At 39.9% G+C, this 20,205-nt stretch overlaps 1 pseudogene; it reads left to right on the top strand.

The window, feature by feature from the left end:
* Window positions 1-9,359: 9,359 nt before the first annotated feature.
* On the top strand, window positions 9,360-9,431 carry LOC122044736 (annotated as a pseudogene).
* The last annotated feature ends 10,774 nt before the right edge of the window (window positions 9,432-20,205 follow it).

Here is a 20,205-nt window from a genome sequence, read left to right as displayed (position 1 = left end):
ATCAGTTGGTAGTTGCAGTCCTGTTTTGACGATCATCCAGGTGTCGAACTGGATCTTTAGATAAATCTTCATTCGCCCCTTCCAATATCCGAAGTCTTCTCCGGAAAACAAGGGGGGACGAACGGTGCTAAATCCTTCTTGTTGGGCCATTTAGATCTATAAAACGAACAGAAACAACAAGATCTATTCCAAGACTAAGTCTTGGATTAGTAGTGCGGGAGGAGGGAAAAAATTTACAGGCTCAAGTGGTATTGACCAGCTTTGAGCAGAAAATCGATTCGTAAAAAGAAATTAGAATATAGCTATGAAGCTAAATTCTAATCGACTCCGAACAAAACCACGAAAAAAAATTATCTCGAATAGTGGGTGCACTGATTCAAGACGACCCCGCTCTGATACCAATTGTTGGATCGAGACGCGCTAGAGAGAGGTGAATAGCGCTCGCGGCTATTTTGATCGTATCGGAATCGTAAAACTATCAAAGTAAATATACGCAGCGGAAATAACGAATGCAATCACAGAGGGACACAAGAAGTTTTACTTCGTTCGGAGCCTAGGTCGACTCCTACTCGAAGGCCCGCGATCCTTGATCGCTTTCGGTGGGCAACACTTATAAGTACGAAAAGGAGTACAAGATTTACAATTAGTACAGTAATTAAAAACAAGTATACCGATGACAGAATCGTAATCTCGAAGCTCACGGTCGTCGTGGACTCATCTTGACACTGGGTCGTTGATTGAGCAGACGCAGCACAAGGATCGCTTGGAAGTTGTTGTTCTTCAATGCTGCTCAAGTCCCTTATAAAGGGCATCAAGGCGCCTTGAAGGCCTCTCAAGGCGCCTCCATAGCTCCGAGTCCACCGTGCAGATAGCGCTGACCATTTTGCGCCTTATCACCTTGAAGGCGCCTTCATGGGTCTTCAGGTGCCTTCAAGGCGCCTCCGTAATAAAGGCGCCTTGACCAGCGGCGGTCGACTTTTCACCGAGGCGCCTCAAGCTCCATAGGCGCCTCGGACATTATTCATCCGAGGTTAATCTTTGTACTTTGGTCCTGCAAGATACATTAATCCCAAGTATACCCTGCCACAAAGTTAGCACATAAAGCATAATAGAAGTGATAATGATAGTCTCTGACTATCGGATTTTCGGCCGGAAACCCTAGGTCGACCCGCCCTCTTGTTCCCTCTACGGGGCAGCGTCCTCCCTACTCCACTCGGAGATTTACATTGCGGTGCGATCCTCGGATCGATGGACTTTGCTCAGCACTCGACGCTTCCGGACTTTCTGCTGGACATCCGCTTCCCGGCCAATCCAGTCTTTCACCTGGTTCGCGACACCAGGACTTTCCACCTAGGGTTACCACCCCCTAGGACTTTTGCCTGAAGACATCGACCTACCAAGACTTTCCGCATAGGGTTACCACCCCCTATAACCTAGGGTTACCGCCCCCTAGGGTTTTCCTTTTGCCTAACCGCAGCTAGGACTTTCCTGACATCCTCAAGTAGACTTGTTAGACTACCAAACATCTTAACTTTGAATTCTTTGCCATTATCAAAACATGAGTTCGATCGTCGGATGCTTCCCGCACCAACATTTTTATCTACTTATGAAAATAGTTTTCAAACTTCACAACCAGATATATGAATACAACTTAGCTTCAGTTTAGTTTTCTCATTGTTATAACAATCAACTTAGCTTAGGTATCGATTTAGTTAGCTTATCGATACAATGGATAACTTTTCGTTCAATATTTGTTAGCATGACTTACATGTTCATATGCCATGTTTTAGTGTTTTCATCATGATTAATAGCATATATTTTAAATAGCATCTTTAAAAAAAAAGAAGGCATGATTTTCTTCGAATGCATGTTTTTGTGAGGTAGATGGTTTCTTACTAAGCTCCCAAGCTTATAGTTGCATTTTCCTTATACTGCAGATAAAGGTAAAGGAAAGACGGATTAGCGGAGGCTGGAGGACAATGCTACAAGATGTGTGTGGAAGAGGAACTTGGAATAAATATCTTTGGGAATTAGCAAAGTTAAACTTCAGTATTTTCTTATGTTATTAACTTTCTGCACTTTTAGGATGATAAGTATCAGAAATGGTGAACTTAAGTATTATGTCATGCTTCGACTGCTAATTGTCTTACTAATAGATAGTAAATGTGAGTAATGATATGCCTAGTAGTGATATTATGCTCTTAGGTTATTTCTGAAAGTTCCTGTACAAGTCCGGGTGAGATTTCTGCAGAAATCAGAAACCCAATCGATCCGTTGATCGATTGAGCAGTCCTCAATCGATCAGCCGATCGATTGGGAGAAGTCCCCGCGTATAGAAGGCTAGTGAGTCGATTAGCTAATCGATTGGGGAGCCCCGATCGATCAGCCGATCAATCGAAGCGCGATCTGTCGCGTACAGAGAGCTGATGAGTCGATCAGCTGATCGATCGGCCATGGATCGATCAGCCGATCGATCGGGAATTTAATCCCACGAATAGAGAGCTTCTGAATCGATCTCTGGATCGATTGACCAGATTGGATCGATCAGCCGATCGATCCAGTTTTGACCCCGTGCATAGTAGCGAGTTGAGTCGATCAGTGGATCGATCTGACAACTCCGATCGATCAGCCGATCGATTGGAATGTCTGATTTCAGCCAGAAGTGCCTAACTTCAGTTTTCAACCAAATAGAAAGTTAAGTTCCTCCCTTAGCATATGTATAAACTCAGAAGTGCATTCGAAATTTAAATTTTCAGATGTTATAGTAAATAGCAGAGTAAGATTTTAATAAGTACAGTTTCCGCACCTTATAGTTCATTTCAGCATAATGTAACCCCCGGCCTTACAACCTAGACAATAGGAGGTGGGGTTCAAAGCACCTTCAGCCTCTCCAAGGCGCCTTCATCAAGCTGTCCAAGGCGCCTTGGCTTCCTTCAAGGCGCCTCCAAGCTTGCTTCGCAGCCAACTCAGGTTTTGCACCCGAGGCGCCACCAAGCTCCATGGAGGCGCCTCGGTACTGTTCATCCGAGGCCAATTTTGTACTTTGGTCCCTGCAAGATATGTTAAACACAAAAATACCCTACAGCACAAAGTTAGCTCATAACACATAAGTGATAGTATAAAAGTGAAAGTTTGACAGTCTCCTGGTCAGACTTCGGATTTCCAACCGAAACCCTAGGTCGGACCGACGCCTACTGTTCTCGGACAGCGTCCTCACCTACTCCACTCGGGAGATTTACTTGTTGCGGTCACGATCCTCCGGATCGTGGACTTTTGCTCGACACTCGAAGCTTCGGACTTTCTGGGACATCCGCTTCGGCTAGTCCATCTTTCACCGTTCACGACACGGGACTTTCCACCTAGGGTTACCACCCCTAGGACTTTTGCCTGAAGCCTTCGACCTGCCAAGACTTTCCGCATAGGGTTGCCACCCCCTATGACCTAGGGTTACCACCCCCTAGGGTTTTTACCTGCCTAACCACAGTTAGGACTTTCCTGAAACACTTAGTCAAGCACGTTAGATCATAACACACCTTAACTTTGAATCCTTTGCCATTATCAAAACTCAGGTTCGATCGTCGGATGCTTCCCGCACCAACAGAAACTCCCTGGGTCCTGAAGTTTTGTAGAGTATTCGCCATAAGTAAAGTACTGCAACTCTCTGTCAAAGCTACGGTCTCAAAGTCGCCTTTTTGCCTTCTGTTAGATAGAATCCTTTTTAAAAATTTTGCCAACTTCGGCATTTGGTGCAGTGCATCTATCAGAGGTACTTTTATGCAAATTTCCTTGATCTTCTTCAAGAATCAGTTGAACTCTTTATCTTTTTAGGATGCTATTAGCTTCTGAGGGAAGGGAACTGTCTTACTTTGTGGAGGAATTTAAATAGTTCCACTACAACAAAATCGCTTATAGACATCGGTTTTCCACCGGTGTCTATTTGATTTTCGACCGATGTCTATGAAGCCGATGTTAAAAGTCTGCCATTTTAGACATCGGGTTAAAACCGGTGTAGTATCACTTAACGACACCGGTCTTCGAATCGGTTATTAACCGGTGTAGTATCACTTAACGACACAGTTTCATCAACGGTGTAAAACCGATGTAATATTACTTTATAACACCGGTTTTACATCGGTGGAAAACCGATGTAATATGTATATATTTTAACAGCACAGATTTGATTTTAAAACCGACAATAACAAAAAAGAAATACACAAATATTCACAAATTGTACAAATATTCTTCATTCAATAATATCCATAAAATACACAAATATTCACAAATTATATAAATAATCTTCTTACAACAATATCCATAAAATACCCAAACATTCTTTTTACATCAAAAGCGATACATGTGACAACACAAGGGACACCATTGACGCAATACCTGAAGAACAAGTGATACACTGCATGCAAAATAGCCGAATAGCATAAGAGCAGAGCCTTTAAGCCAGGCATCGCCTTTCTCAGGACTTTCGAAATGAAGTTGGATCATAGGTGAAGTAACAAAGGCCCCCAACAAAATGACCTTTCCAAAATGTGAAGATCAGGGAACCAGTGATGCAGAAGATGGCCCCTGCAAGCTTGGCCCTCCCTCTTACAGTCTTCAAGTTGATCTTTTCCATCCTGAGCAAAAAAAGACCAAATATAGAATGATATTTGAATGAACTAAATTCACTGTAAAATTACTTGGAATTAATATCTGAATCAACCTCAGTACAATTGCCAATAAGAAAGTAAAAGCAGGAATGACATTGCCCAAGGCACTGGCAACAGTTGGAGAAATGAGATGGAGTCCAACGTAGTATACATTTTGCTGAATTGTTATACCCAACATAACAAGAATGAATATTTTTAGCATGACACCAAATGAGAAGCTGGGTCTTCGATTCCTACAACCATGAGATGAGTTTAAAAACATTCAATTTGTAGTCATATATCTTATTCTCAACAATTCTAATGAGACATGCTCCTTGAACCTTTCGAGCGCATAAGCAAGAGGAGCCAAGATGAGCATGGCAATAAGGTGCCTGTACACTACGAAGACAAGTGCACTTAGTCCTTGTCCTAATGCAAGCTTGCCGAGGATGCTGGATCCAGCATACGCGAACTGGGACATCATATGCTATATTTATCAACAGCTCAAAGAACAGATGTAAAGATAAAATTGACCTGTTTGATGTCAAAGTTTTTGCCGATACGAGGATACAGTTCCATGCCCTGAACAAGAAAAAAAAAATTGTCCATAAACTGTATAAATTGCAGCTACATTGATAGGAAAAATTAGGCTGAAAAGCATTGCCAAGTAATTCATTTGTTCATTATAGAAGGATATTAATACATGAGATACAACTTGCATAATAACAACACATAGCTAGAAAAAACTAGCATGAAGAAAGGCACAAACCAAATGGTTGAGCAAAAGGAAGTCCAACAATATCAACAAGAGGTAAGATCCTCATGTGGTTTTAATGGAAATTATTTAAAAGCAAAGAATAACCTATTCCACCTAAGGTTTCCTCTGCCAGGACCTTATTAGTGAATATACTTCTCCGTGCAAGAAAATTGAACAAACAGTGTGAGGCAAGTGTTTATTGTATAGCCAGAAATCAAACTTTACTGATAAAAAGAGGAGAATTTCAATTCTGTCACAAATAAGGTTATTCATTTGTACCAAACATAAATATTTAACTAATTTTTTTTAAGGAAATTGCATTTTCCAATGCAATTTGATCTCATGGTACTCCTTTTACGACTAAAACCCTCAATACCAAGACATGTTATAGCACAATTCCCCATGGAAATATCTAGAGCATTAACTACTAGTCTTGGGTAGTTCTGCTCCCTGGTGTTGGCTAATGATTGAGACTTAACTATTCAGCAAAACAAATTACAGAGTGATTTTCCTGTTTAAGTCTGTGATTAAGAGCATATATTACTTTCTATACTAAAAAAGAAAATGAATGAGGCTACATTGAATTTATGACATTTGACTTTAGCAAATAGACGTGCTTTTTTAATGTTTGTTGAGGATAAACATGCACAGTTAAGAAGCAAAAGAGAATCAATTGGTTAAAGAGACAACCAGAAGAAAGTAAGACTGCTACATATTCTACAAAGTACACTTACATACACAAATATAGTTTAATCTATATGCAGATTGGAGAAATCTCATGTAACCATTAGTACAGAGAATGGAAATGCAAGAATAGAGTGCACCCATGCAAACATAATTGTAATATGTAAAAATAGTGATACATCTGGGAACAAGTAACAGATAAAATCCTTCACTATCAAATATAGCTAATAAAAGTTTAAGCATTGGCACATAACCTGCCATGATTAGGTAACAGTGATTAAAAGTAAGTGCAGACCGTCTTTGTTTGACTGAAGCTGCATCATCCTAAAGATGATGATGCATGAGCAAATGAAGGTCTTACTGAATGGTTTCAACACTCATCTAATTATCAGAAGAATAAAGTTGACCATATTATCATGTACCTACTGCAATGGTTTCTCTCCCTGGCCAACTTTAGCACCAGAGGAGTGCACGTCAGGAGCACTAGCTAAACCCAATCTCGACTTATGGAGTAGAACTCTATTTTTCAAATTGTGTATCTATTTATGACCATATCAAAATGAAATATTAATAATTATACTGTCCCAAGTAAAAAAAGGTTATTAGAAAAAAATATGAGAGGACGACCAGATCACCGAAATGTAAAATCATCACATCATATATATACCACTTTCTGTATATAGGGACACTTGAAGAAATACTAAAAGAGTAAGCCATGTCATATAGAAGAAAATCTTAAGGGGATAACAAACAAGAATTTTGTAAAGCAATTCTTCAGGTACAAGAGGTTGTCATCTAACAATTCACAGAGGGATCAATCCAAAATTGGAAGTCCTGCATAATCCGCAAAATACTACTGATTCAATCCAACTACTATTAATTTTGGATCACAGATTAACATACCAAGAGTTGTTTGACATATGTTTGGCAAGCATCTTTTAGGAAAATGAAATAGAAGGACCAGATCTTAAACATAGGACAGAAGCTTGAAGTAGATGGCAATATAGAATGTCAGAGACACCACAGCACACGTATGCTGCCAGAACAAGAATATGCCGAAGCTTCTTTCACACCATAATTCCTCAAGCTAGAAATGGCTCCCAACAATATAGCACTTGGTGCAGTATAGTGCAACAAAAGCACAAAGCGGTACATCTGGTCTCCTTCAATCAAAAGATGCACTTTAGCAGCTAAAGTCATTTCTTTATCAGTGATCGCTTTTCGATTTCATATGCTTGCTTTCCTATTTCATATCCCTTCTCCACACTACTCAAAACTGCCATCTCAAATCTTCGACCCAATAGTCAATAGATATGTTCCACGATTCCGTACCATCTAGGAGAGCCAATTAAGTAGAACTGCGTGCACGACCAGTTTACCTATTTCAGCCTCACATCATCAGCCATGAAACAAAGAAGCCCACTACAAGCAAGAAACAAGGATCACCGAAATGAAACCAAGATAAATATGAGAGGGAAGAGAGTTCGACCTGATTCAAGGATGGATCTGATATCATCGGCGGAGGGGTTGGGGTTGCCGCCGAGTATGGCCAGGAGATAAGCCGCCACAATTTTCATCTTTGCTTCGAGATTTGCAGACGACGATGCCGCTGTTGCAAGGTCTCGGACCTCTCGGTGATGAGTGCGTAGAATGAGGTGGGTCGGCTTAATTCCAATTTGTATCTTATCAAAACCCTAGGGTTGGGTCAGCGGAGGGAGGGCAGCGGAATGCAGGAGTAGGGGTGGGAGACGCAGCGGCGGCGGCGGCTAGGGGAAAGTTGGTCTTGGCCTTGGAACCACGGAACGCGTGAGCGGCGGAGTCGTAGGCCAGAGCGGCAGCCTCGGCCGAGTCGAAGGTTCCGAGCCACGAACCGCCCCCACGGCCGCTTCTGCACGTCGCGGAACCGCGTCTCCGCTACTGCCGCCGCTGGCTCCACCAGAACTCGGCCTTTCTTCATCTGGCCAACAGATCGACGGAATGAAAAGGAACAAAAGAAGGGGGAAGAGGGAGCGAGAAATGGGATCAAAGGAAGAGGAGAAACCCAAGGCGAGGAGATAAATTGGCTGGTTGCTTCATCCAAGGCGAGGAGAAACCCAAAAGAAAGGGCGCTAAGAAAGTCCGCCAGAATTTTGGTTCATAGACACCGGTTTTAAAAACCGCGGTTAAAATCGGTGTCTATTAATGAAAAAAAGGCGCTCATAGACATCGGCTAAAAAAACCGATGTCTATTAGCGAAAATCTGCGCTCATAGACACCGATTTTTGGAAAAACCGGTGTAAAATACTCAAAGACATCGGTTTTTGCTTAAAACTGTTGTTGTTCCACTGATGTCTATCAGCGATTTTGTTGTAGTGTTCCTTCGACCCTCTTGGTGATCTCCTCTCCACCCTTGTCCTGGATCTGACTAATTTCCTCCTCTGAATCAAGTCCTTTCTGAGTAGTGACTTGGGTATCTCCCAATGTTTGTCCGCTCCTCAGCTCGATACGGTTGCAATGTTCCACCGGATTTACATCAGGTTTTCCCAGAAATGTTCCCTGTGCTCTTGAAAAGAACTGACTATCTGGTTGTCTTGCATCTTTGGATATTTTTCAGAATTTTCTAGCCTCTGAGTAAGTTGCTTGATCTCGTTCTTCATCTCCTTCTGCTGTGAGAGAGCTTCCTCAAGCATTTTTTCAATCTTGGACAGTTGTGAAGGTTGCTGCTGTTGATAAGTCTGTTGTCCAGATTGGTAGCTCTGTTGCCCAGGCTGATAACTTTGATGTGCTGGTCCTTGGTCCTGATTATTCTGGTATGAAAAATTAGGGTGGTTCCTTCATCCAGGGTTATATGTGTTGGAGTACAGATTATTTTGCCTATGATTATAGCTGGTTATTGCATCGCATTGCTCAAGTTGGTTCATCTGTGCCTGAATCGACCCAAAGGGGCAAGTATCTTGAGCGTAATTCGTACTCCACAAGTGTCACAAACACATACTATTGCATTAGCTGTGTTGTTTCCCATGGCTTTAAATTTCTTGGTCAGAGCATTCAGCTTTGCAGACATGAGTGTAACTGCATCTACGTCGAATTTCCCTGACATTTTAATTTTATTCCCTGTGAAAGAACCACTAGATCTTTCAGATGCCCACTGATTGTGGTTCTGTGCCACATTCTCTATAATCTCTTCAGCTTCAACCAGGCTCTTATTCATCAGTGCTCCTCCTGCTGCAGAATCTAGAGATACCTTCGTGTGATAGTTGATCCCGTTGTAGAAGGTGTGAAGAAGCAACTATTTTTCAAGGCCATGATGCGGACACTGTCTCAGCATACTCTTGAATCTATCCCAAGCTTTAAATAATGATTCTGAGTCTATCTGTTTGAAGCTAGCAATCAGGTTCCTCATGTGAGCAATTTTGTTGGGTGGATAGAACTTATCCAGAAATTTCTGCTCACACTGCTCCCAGGATGATATGCTATTTGCTGGAAGGGAGTTCAACCACTGCTTGGCTCTGTCTTTCAGGGAAAACCTAAAGAGAAGTAGTCTAACTGATTCTGGAGGGACCCCGTTCACTTTCATCATGCCACAAATCTCGTAGAACAGCTCTAAATGATGATTTGGGTCTTCGTGAGGTCCTCCTCCGAATTGATTCTGCTGGACCATGTGGATTACTGCTGGCTTAATTTCAAAGTTATTGGCTTCGATAGGTGGTCGAGTGATGCTAGACCGAACCCCTCATGCATATAGTGTCGCGTAATCTTTCAACAATTTGTCGGCCATTTCTGAGGATTCTTGTGCTGCTTGGAATGCTTTCTGTAGATTTCTTCTTCTCAGAAAAGTCCTATCAATATCTAGATCGAATGGTAGTAGCTATCCTGAAAGGTTAGCTCTTCGCATGCAATAATAAGATATGGAATATAATAGCAAAATAGAAAATGAAAACAAAACAAAATGCAGAAAATGAAGAAAAGATACAAAGTCTAGTTTACTAATGTTATAGACGTAGTCCCCGGTAACGACGCCAAAAACTTGTTATGATCCGTAAGTGCACGGATTCGTCGTCAGTAATAAAAATATCAATTCCACAGGGACTGGTTATAAGCACTAACAATGATTCACTTAGGGTTAGCTAGACTATCAATAGTTGTGAATAATCTAAAGAAGAAAGGTCGGGAAGAAGAATCGAGAACTGGTAAGTCGAAGTGTTCAACTTGGTTATGAGGAGTTTTAGGAGGTCGGTTTTGTTGTGGTGGTATTGATGTGTCACGTTCTATTCTACACTCACTGTCCTTTAACATGCATTTACCGGAAGCTAACGCGACTATTCTTAAGTACCAGAATAAAGAAGATCCCTAAGAAGTCCTGTTACGGTTTACCCCTGTTACTAGGACGTCTCGGCAAATCTTAAGAACACAACTCTAATTGGTATTATTAAGAATAGAGAATAAGAGCTAAGTTTAGTCTCTCACTTCCTTGAGGAGAATTTGCCTCTCGGTTCAAGAAAGTATCTTAGATGTCCGTGAACGGGTTACCCCTGTCACTAGGACCCCTCGGGTGTACGATCTAGAGATAATCCCTTTACGAGGTTAACAAATTCCTACACAATCAATCAACATGCAATTGAGACAAAACAAAAGAGATCATCCAACAAATATAAGCATAAATATGAGTCTTACATCAAACTGAACTACAACTACTCCCTAATCCTAGAACAAGGAATCTACTCCATAGGTGCTAGAGAAATCCACGAAGACATAGTGTATATAGACATACAATCTTCAAACACGAAGAAAGAAAGAAGAGATATGCTTATCAATGACGACGAGTGGCCTTCAGATCCAATCCTCTGCTTCTGGAGTCGATGTGGTGATGGAAGATCGCTGGACGGAGGTCCAAGACGGCATGGGATGACACCAAGACGTTTCTCTAACTGACGGCTCGCTTTCCAGCTTTCCCCCCTTGAGAAAAAGGATTAAAACCCTTATATAGGCTAGGGCACGGCTGCGGCGACACGACCGTGCCAATATGGAAAGACCATGCCCTTTCCCTTTTCTGGTCGCGCTGCACGACCGTGCATTGTTCGGTTGCTGATTGTAGGGGGCACGACCGTGCAGGGTTGCACGGCCGTGTACTGATCTGCCTTGGTCTTGGTCGCACGGCCGTGCAAGAGTTACACGGTCATGCACTGCTCCCCTTCTGTCTGGTCACACGGCCGTGCGAGATTGCACGACCATGTTCTCTGACTTGTTCCGGTGCGTCGATAATCACTGTTTTTACTCCGAAAGTTGTCCATGTCAACACAAAATCAAACAAAGAGCAGATATCCAAACAAAAGAGTATATATAGTGAGTACATGATGAAAGAGGCGATCATGTAGCGAATATACGTTCATAAAGTAAGTGAATGTGCGTTAAAATATGCGTAAATGGTCATAATATTTGCGCACATCATGTAGCCATGTGTCAACGGCTCGCCTTTGTAGAGGATGAGCTTAAGAAGCTCAAGATCTCGAGCGGCGCATCCTCCTTCCAAGGACCATCTGTCGAAGAGGTCGCCAAGCTGAAGGTCAACCTAGAGAAGGCCAATACACTCCTTGAGGCCGAATGGAAGAAGGATGCGGACCAAGAAGTGATGCTAGGATGGCTCAATACACAGGTCCACACTTTCGATAAGAAAATTGAGTCAGTCATGGTGAGGAAGAACCGGGCCATCAATGATTTGGAGCTGAAGAATCAAGAGGCTCAGAGCCTCTCCCAAAAGCTTAAGGAAGCTAAGGACTTCCTGGTCACCGAGCGGGACAATCACTTAGCTAAGGAGGCCTCTCTTCAGGGGAAGCTTAAAGCTGCCGAGGATGCACTGGAAGCTTCCCACGTGACTTTGGTGACCTACCAAGAAGCCGAGCCAAGCAGGTTTGAAGTTATGAAGTAGATTTACCTCTTCACGGACACATTTACTGATAAGGTTGCCCAGCGAATCGTTCGGCTCTTCGAACTAGCCATTGATGGGATGCTCCAACAGCTTAAGGCAAACGACCACCTGCTCGCCGATCTGACGGATAGAGTCATCAACCGTAACAAGTTGAACAACTCGTTGCCTGATGACACTTTGGATTATCTAGATAAAGTTGAGCATCCTGTAAAAAATTTTGAAGATTGAATGTATACTTGCTCGTTCGGCGGTGCCCCTTTTTGCAATGCATGTTCGCTCGGTCGGTAAAACTTTTGTCACAATGTTTCTTACTTCTGTACGGCTGCCTTTGATTTTTTTTTTTGCCTTTGATGAAGTGTATTGGCTCGATCCTACCTACATGCCTATCCTTGCAGGCATGTCTACAGCTAGCCACTCGTCCATACAAATGTCATTGATGGAATTTAGGAAGATTTATACCTTCTCTCAGGTTTAAGGTTGCCGCTCGACTGTCGATGGAGACATGGGTTTAACGTCGCCACTTAACGATTTGACGAAGTCATGGGTTTAAGGTCGTCGCTCGACCGTCGATGGAGACATGGGTTTAACGTCACAGCTCGACGATTTGACGAAGTCGTGGGTTTAAGGTCGCTGCTTAACTGTTGATGGAGACATGAGTTTAACGTCGTCGCTCGACGATTTGATGATGGACCCGCGTTTAACGTCGCCGCTCGATGATTTGGGGTGTCGTTCGGTACAGAGCTTTGAAACCCACTGTTGTTTTTTACTTTTGCCCTATATGCAAAGAGTACAGGGATACAAAGACATTAACTATTACAAGGCGCACCTCTCACCCGGTCCGGTAAAGTTGGAGATGGTTCGCGCTCCATGGTCGCTCAAATCGTTGTCCATCCTTATCCTCCAGGTAGTAGGTGCCCGAGCGGAGCTTCTCCACGACCCTGAAAGGTCCGACTCACGGGGCTTCCAACTTGATGACGTCGCCGACTCATGGGTCATTAGTAGTGGAAATCTTTCCAACCTACGAGTCTTACTTGGAAGGAAAAATAACCACGAAGCTTTTAAGTCTAAGGGGTATGGAGTCAAAGATATATTGGAATTGGTTCATTCTGATTTGTGTGATCCTATGAGCATCCAGGCAAGAGGTTGTTTCAAATATTTCATCTATTTTATAGACAACTATTTGAGATACGGATATATTTACTTGATGTGCCGCAAGTCTAAGTGCTTTGATTAGTTCAAAGAGTACGAGGCTGATGTGGAGAAACGACAAAGTAAAAGTATCAAGACACTACGGTAAGATCGTAGTGGCAAGTACCTCTTGGGAGAATTTAGGAGTCATTTATCAGAAGAAGGGATTCAATCAAAACTAACTGCACCTGATACACTCCAACAGAATGGTGTAGGAAAAGGAAGGTATAGGACTCTTATGAAAATAAGTAGATTGATGAGTTATTAAGAATATTATCAAAATCATTTTAAGGATATAGTCTGGAAACGGGAGTGAATATAGTACCTTCTAAAGTCAGAACTCTCTACTCATATAGAATTGCTGAATAGGCATAAGCCTATTTCGAAGCATATTCGGATTCGGGTAGTCCAGCACATATGCAGAAGAGAGACAATGATAAGTTGGACAGGAATTCACTTGTTTGTGGGTTATCCTAGTAAAATGAAAGTAGATTTATAGTCTTAAAAATCAGAAGGTCATTGTTAGCATCAATGACCGATTTTTAGAAAAGGACTATGTAATAAACCATGTGCCCATAAGAAAATTTGTTCTTAAGGAAATAATAAAAGGCATGTCTAATCTAGTACAAACTGTACAAGATGAGATACCACAAGGAAACTGCAACACGTATCACAAATGATACACAATTGCAGAAAGTGCCTTGTCGTAGTGGGAGGGTTGTTAGGAAACCTAAAAAGATTCATGTTTTGGGAGAGTTTTTGGACTCGATCCTTGGAGGACATGAACCTGATCTCCGGACATATGACGAAACACTCCAAGATAAAGATGCAACATCTTGGCAAAGAGTAATGAATAACAGAATTAGAATATATATATTCTAATAAAATCTGGAAACTTGTAAAACCACCAAATGGTGTAAAAGTCTTTGGGTGTAAAAAGGTCTATAATAGGAAAAGAGGGATAGAAAGGAAGGTAGTAACTTTCAAAGCAAGGCTTGATGAAAAAGGAAACTTTTTCACTGGTAGCCATGCTTAAGTCTATCCGGATTCTTTTATCTATTTGGCAAGTGGATGTCAAGACAGCATTCCTTAATGGAAGTCTTGATGAAAGCATCCATATAAAGCAACCAGAAGGGTTCATTGCAAAGGGCTAAGAGCATCTTGTGTGCAAGCTCAATCAGTCTTTGGACTGAGGCAAAGCTTCAAGGTCTTGGAACATCCGGTTTATCAAAGTAATCCAAACGTATGGATTTATTTAGTAACCGGATAAGTCTTGTGTATACAAAAGGTGTGATGGAAGCGTGGTGGTATTTATTGTACTATACATAGATAACATTTTTGGTAGTTGGAAACAATATCAAAATGTTGTCAGAAGTAAGGGTATGATTGTCCAAACAATTCGATATAAAGGACTTGGGAGAATGTATATATTCTTGAGATCAAAGCAATAAGGGATCGCAAGGAAAGAATATTTTACTTATCCCAAGTTTCATACATCGGAAAAATCCTTGCTCATTTTAAAGCATGCAAAACTCCAAGAAAGGTTTCTTACCTTTTCAGCATGGAGTAACTTTATCTAAAGATATGTCTCTGTAGACATCAAAGGAGATAAAGGAAATAAAGGCAGTTCTTTATGCTTCGGCTGTCGGAAGCCTAATGTATGCTATGCACGAGATCAGAAATCTGTTTTGCCAAGGGCATAGTTAGCATATATCAAAGTAACCCTAGACAAGGACATTGGACTGCAATAAAGCATATATTAAAGTACCTTAGAGGCGCTAGAGATTATATGCTAACTTACAAGGCAGTTAATTTGGTCCCTGTGGGTTACATGGATTTTGACTTCCAATCGGATAGGGACAATAATAAGTCGACCTCGGGGTTTTGTGTTTACTTTAGGAGGAAAAGTTATAACTATGGAAGAGTGATAAGCATAGGTGTTTTTCTGGACTCCACCATAGAAGCTGAGTATATGGCAAGCCTCTGAGGTAGCCATAAAAGTTGAATAACTTAATTACCTCAAGATAGACTTAGATATGATTTCTAGTTTGTCCAAAGATTATTACAATTTATTATAATAATAATGGTGCAGTAACAAACTCGAAGAAACCATGAGTCTATAAGGCAAGTAAACACAATAGAGCGCAAGTACTACCCAATACGAGAAATTGTATAACGGGGAGAAGTTGTTGCCGCCTAGATTGCATCAGATGATAACCTAAGGTCCTTAAGGCAAGAGCTTTTTGAAAGGCATGGGAATCAGATGTATGGCAGCAGATTTGGCAGCTTAGTCTTTTAGTATAAGTGGGAGATTGTTAGAGTGTATACTAAAAGCCTAGCTTTTGGTATAAACATTTATCTAGAAATAAGAATCACATTGGTCAAATATCTACATTTGTGATAAATGTAGTTGTTCAATTAATTTATATTGTAGATAACATGGTGTGTGGTGTCACACACAGAAGATCATGTTATCAGTACCTTATAAATTATAAACAGTAGCTCACGACCATGATGGAAAGGAACAAACCATTGGAAGGTCGTAGTGTAATTAGGTGTTAGTTTATCTTAACTATATAATTACACTAGTACACTAAGAGTGTATTGAGTAGGACCATTAGAGGTCGTTTCTTTTATACTGACTTTATAAAGGGACAAAGACCTCAGTTATTATGGAAGTGTGTGCTCTTAATCCTAATATAATAACAAACACATATATTTGATATTTATTTCTTTAATTTATCAATGGGTGAGATTTAGTTCGATGAATCAATAAGCCCGATAAGTTGGGAAATGATATCACTTATAGTGTGTGTTGTTGATTATAGAAGGAAACTGTGTCCTAGTAATCTAGGTTGAGAATGTCCCCAAGAGGAGCTCATAAGGATTGTCATGTTAAACCCTGCAGGTGGACTTAGTCCGACATGATGATGAAGTTGAGTGGTACTACTCTTGGAGCTAGATATTAATTAAGCGAGTTGTCAGTAACTTACTTAATTAGTGGACATTTGTTATCTTAAACACAGGGAGACTAACACACTCATAATAAGAAGGAGCCCAAAATGTAATTTGGGATTGATGCGGTAGTTCAATAATAGTTCTTTAGTGGAATGAATTACTATTGATGAAATTAAGTTGTGTGTTCGGGGCGAACACGGGATGCTTAATTTCATCGGGAGACCAAAACCAATTCCTCCTCTCGGTCCCTATCGTAGCCTCTAGTATATAGAGATTTATACCCACCGCATACCCACCTTCTTACCCATCCAATGGGGCCGGCCAAGCTAGCTTGGAACCCAAGCTAGGGCCGGCCAAGACCAAGTGGATGAGTCATGTAGGTGGCCGGCCAAAGCTTGGGTCCCAAGCTTAGGTGGCCGGCCACTAGAATATTAAAAAGGATTTTTATTAAAATTATTTCTTATGTGGATATCATGATTTTAAAAGAGAGTTTAAAAATTAAAAATTTCCCTTTATAACTTTCTACAAAAGATTAAGAGAAGAGATTAATCTCTTTCCTTATTTGTAGTTTAAAAGGATGGTTTTAATTTTTTGGTAAAAACTTTCTTTATTTGTAAATCATCTACATGTTTAAAAGATAGTTTAAAATTTGAAATCTTTCCTTATTTGTTGATTAAAGGAGGATTTTAAATTTTTAGAAAACTTTCATTTTTAATCATGTTCATGATTTAAAAGAGAGTTTAAAATTAAATATTCTCTTTTATAAGTTTCAAGATTAAGAAAAGATTTGATATCTTTCCTTATTTGTAGATTAAAAGAGATTTTAATTTTTTAGAGATAACTTTCTTTTTATCCACATGTTTAAAAGAAATATTTTAATTTATAAAATTTCCTTTTTATTAACCACCATGAAGGGAAAAATTATTTGAGAAATTTTTATAAATTTCCGGAAGCAAATTAGAAAGTTTTAATTCTTGTGTGAATTAAAATTTCCTTGATTAAAGGGATTAAGGTGGCCGGCCATTAACATGATGAAAAGAAAATTATTTTTAATTAAATAAATTTTCCTTTTCAATGGCAAAAGAATTAAGGAAGTTTTAATTAAATTTTCCTTATTTGCCAAGACCAAGGATTATAAAAGAGGAGGTAGAGGAGGCTTCATGGTGAACGTCTCTATTATTTTTCTCCCTCGTTTCTTCTTTGGGTGTGGCCGGCCCTTTCTTTTCTCTCCTCTCCTTTGTGTGGCCGAAACTTTCTCATGGTGGAGATAACTTTGGTGGCCGGATCTAAGAAGGAGAAGAAGGAGAGAAAAGATGCCTCTTTTCTAGCATCCCTTGGAGCATGGTGGTGGTGGCCGAACCTCTTCATCCGAGAAGAAGTTTTGATGGCCGAAACTTGCAAGGAAGAAGAAGGTGCTTAGTGGTTCTCATCTCGGAAGATCGTTGCCCACACAACGTCTGAGGTTAGAAGAGGAATACGGTAGAAGATCAAGAGGTTTTTTCTAAAAGGTATAACTAGTATTTTTCTTTCTGCATCATACTAGTTATTTTTGGAAATAATACTAAATATAAGAGGCATACGATTCTAGTGTTTCGAATTTGTTTTCGATATAGTGTTCTTTTATTTTTCTTTTCCTTGTGATTTGATTGTTCTTTTCGGTTAACCTAAAGTTATTTTAGGAAATTAAATATTAGCTTTCCATAAAAGGTTTTGTCTAGTCGGTGGTGGTTGCTCCCATATCCAAGAAGGCCATGTGCCTCACCACGTCAGTACTGGGAACCAATTATGGAAATTAATATTTAATGGAATTAATAACTTAAGGTGATTTGGGTCGAACGTGCTAAGTTCCGCAGGAGATCCAAGTCTAAACCTAAAAGAACAAATAGATTAAGTTTTGGATCAAACGTGTTAAGTTCCGCAGGCGATCCAAAATTTAATTTAAAAGAACACATGGTAGCTAGGAAAAGCTTCAGACCTTTGAACAAAATTTTTGTACAGTGGAACCTCTAGGTTTTCCGAGTAGCAACCAACAATTGGTATCAGAGCTAGAGTTTTGCCTCTGTGTATTTGGTATTAGTTTAATTATGCACATGCCATACATAATTTAGGCAGGATAATAGTAGGATATGCTAACTTTGTGGATGCAGGATCCAGCTATTATGACTTATAGTTATTATGTGTGTGATTGGACCCTTGGACATGTCAAGGGTATTTTATTATGTGTGCATGATTGTATTATAAAATACAGCAGGAGCTGTATTTAGTTTTATTAGGATTTTATTTTTGATCTAGTTACATGTACATTCCTTTTATGGAATATAGGATCGATGGATGTAAATTTTATTTTATGTTCGATCTAGTTTACATGTACATTCCTTCGAGGAATATAGGATCAAAATGTAAAATTCTATTTATGTCGCGGATCGAATCTTGCAAAGCGTGGAACCTTCTAAGGACCAGAGGCGCAGCGGAACTAGGAGCAAGATGGATGCGACAGCTAGACCCGGTGGTAGTGGCCAAATATGGCAGCAGCTTGGGATGACAACATACGGAGGACAACAAGAGATAAAAGTCATAATAGTTGAAAATTAGATTTTCTATTTATTGCTTTTATATTGTGCTGTGTGTGCATGTTAGTTTACATATTTAGTAGGATAGCATAGTTAAAATTCCTCATTTATAAATAACTAAGTGGGAGAGGGATTTTTAAGTAAATCCCATGGTCTCCATTACTGGTTTGTAAGTGATGCAAACAAGCTTGCGCGTTAGCTCTGAGTGCCTTCCTCCATAACGGATGAGCTTGTTTGTGGATCACTAGAACAGACTTCCATTTTTGGATGACTATAGGAAGTTAATTAAGAGCGTGTGATCTTCCCCAATGGAAGGGGCATAATCTTATTAATGGACTTAGTGTCAAGTAATGGTATACATTTAGACACATCTAATAGTATCCTCCCCATCGGAGTCACTGCTATTATTTGTGTGACCAAATGATACCAACTATTAGTTTTATTTGTCAAAAAGTTAGGTTGACAAGATAATAAAATTAATGGGTTAAAACCCTCCTTTTACAAATGTTGAATTTGTATACGTCCACACTAACGTGGCATGCAAAATTCACGGTGTTTGAGGTGTTGGTGAATTTAAATAATATTGTTTGAGGAATCAATATTTTTTTTAAATTCAAAAGTTTTTGACCAAATATTTGATCAAAGACAGATCAACTATTAATTTTATTCGTCATAAAGTAAAGTTGACGAGATAATAAAATTAATGAATAAAATCTCCTCTTCGATTTTGTATACGTCCACATTATCGTGGCATACAAAATTTATGGGGATTTTTAAGGAGTTGATCTTGACCAAATATTTTTGTGATTCTTAGGATTTAAATATTTGTCAATCCCCTAGTAGTCATACTTTAGAAAAGGCTTAGTAGTCCCAATTGTAATGATTGGAAATAGGACTTGGACATTAAGGTAGACTGTCTTTTTAAAACTAAGAACAACATAGGTGTATTTAATTCATTAGTTGAAACATGTTTAGTGGTGTTATCTACCAGAACCTGGAGTGTAGATCATGTCCGCAATTCATTGCAGGGTTCCAGGAAACCCGGCAACTAAATGAAAATTAAAACACCGTCCACATGGGCACTACTGTAAAAATGGTAGCTGTTGCAGTGGGAGATGTTTATCTTTTGATAAGAATAAAATATGGATTTTTGAGTAATTGTCTTTACGCACCAAGTTTAGAAAGAACTAGTTTTCAGTTTCTAAACTATTCAAAGAACTTGATATTCTGCCTCTTTTAATAACAAAGTTGTTATTAAGAAAAAGAGGGAAGTTATCTGTTCTGGTACGTTGGTTGGCAATTTATAAATCTAATAACTCTCACGATGCAACAAATGGAAATTAATAACACATCTTCTAAACTTTAAGAGAAAGTAACCTTCGAAAATGAACCAATTATATCTTTGGCTTCTAAGGCTAGGTTATATTAACTTGAGTAGGATTCATTGGTAGCTGATGAACTTATGGGTTCATTAGTAGTGGAAATCTTTCTAACCCACGAGTC

This window comes from Zingiber officinale, chromosome 2A (assembly GCF_018446385.1).
Source record: "Zingiber officinale cultivar Zhangliang chromosome 2A, Zo_v1.1, whole genome shotgun sequence".
Taxonomy (NCBI): domain Eukaryota; kingdom Viridiplantae; phylum Streptophyta; class Magnoliopsida; order Zingiberales; family Zingiberaceae; genus Zingiber; species Zingiber officinale.
This window is presented reverse-complemented; position numbering and strand designations above follow the sequence as displayed.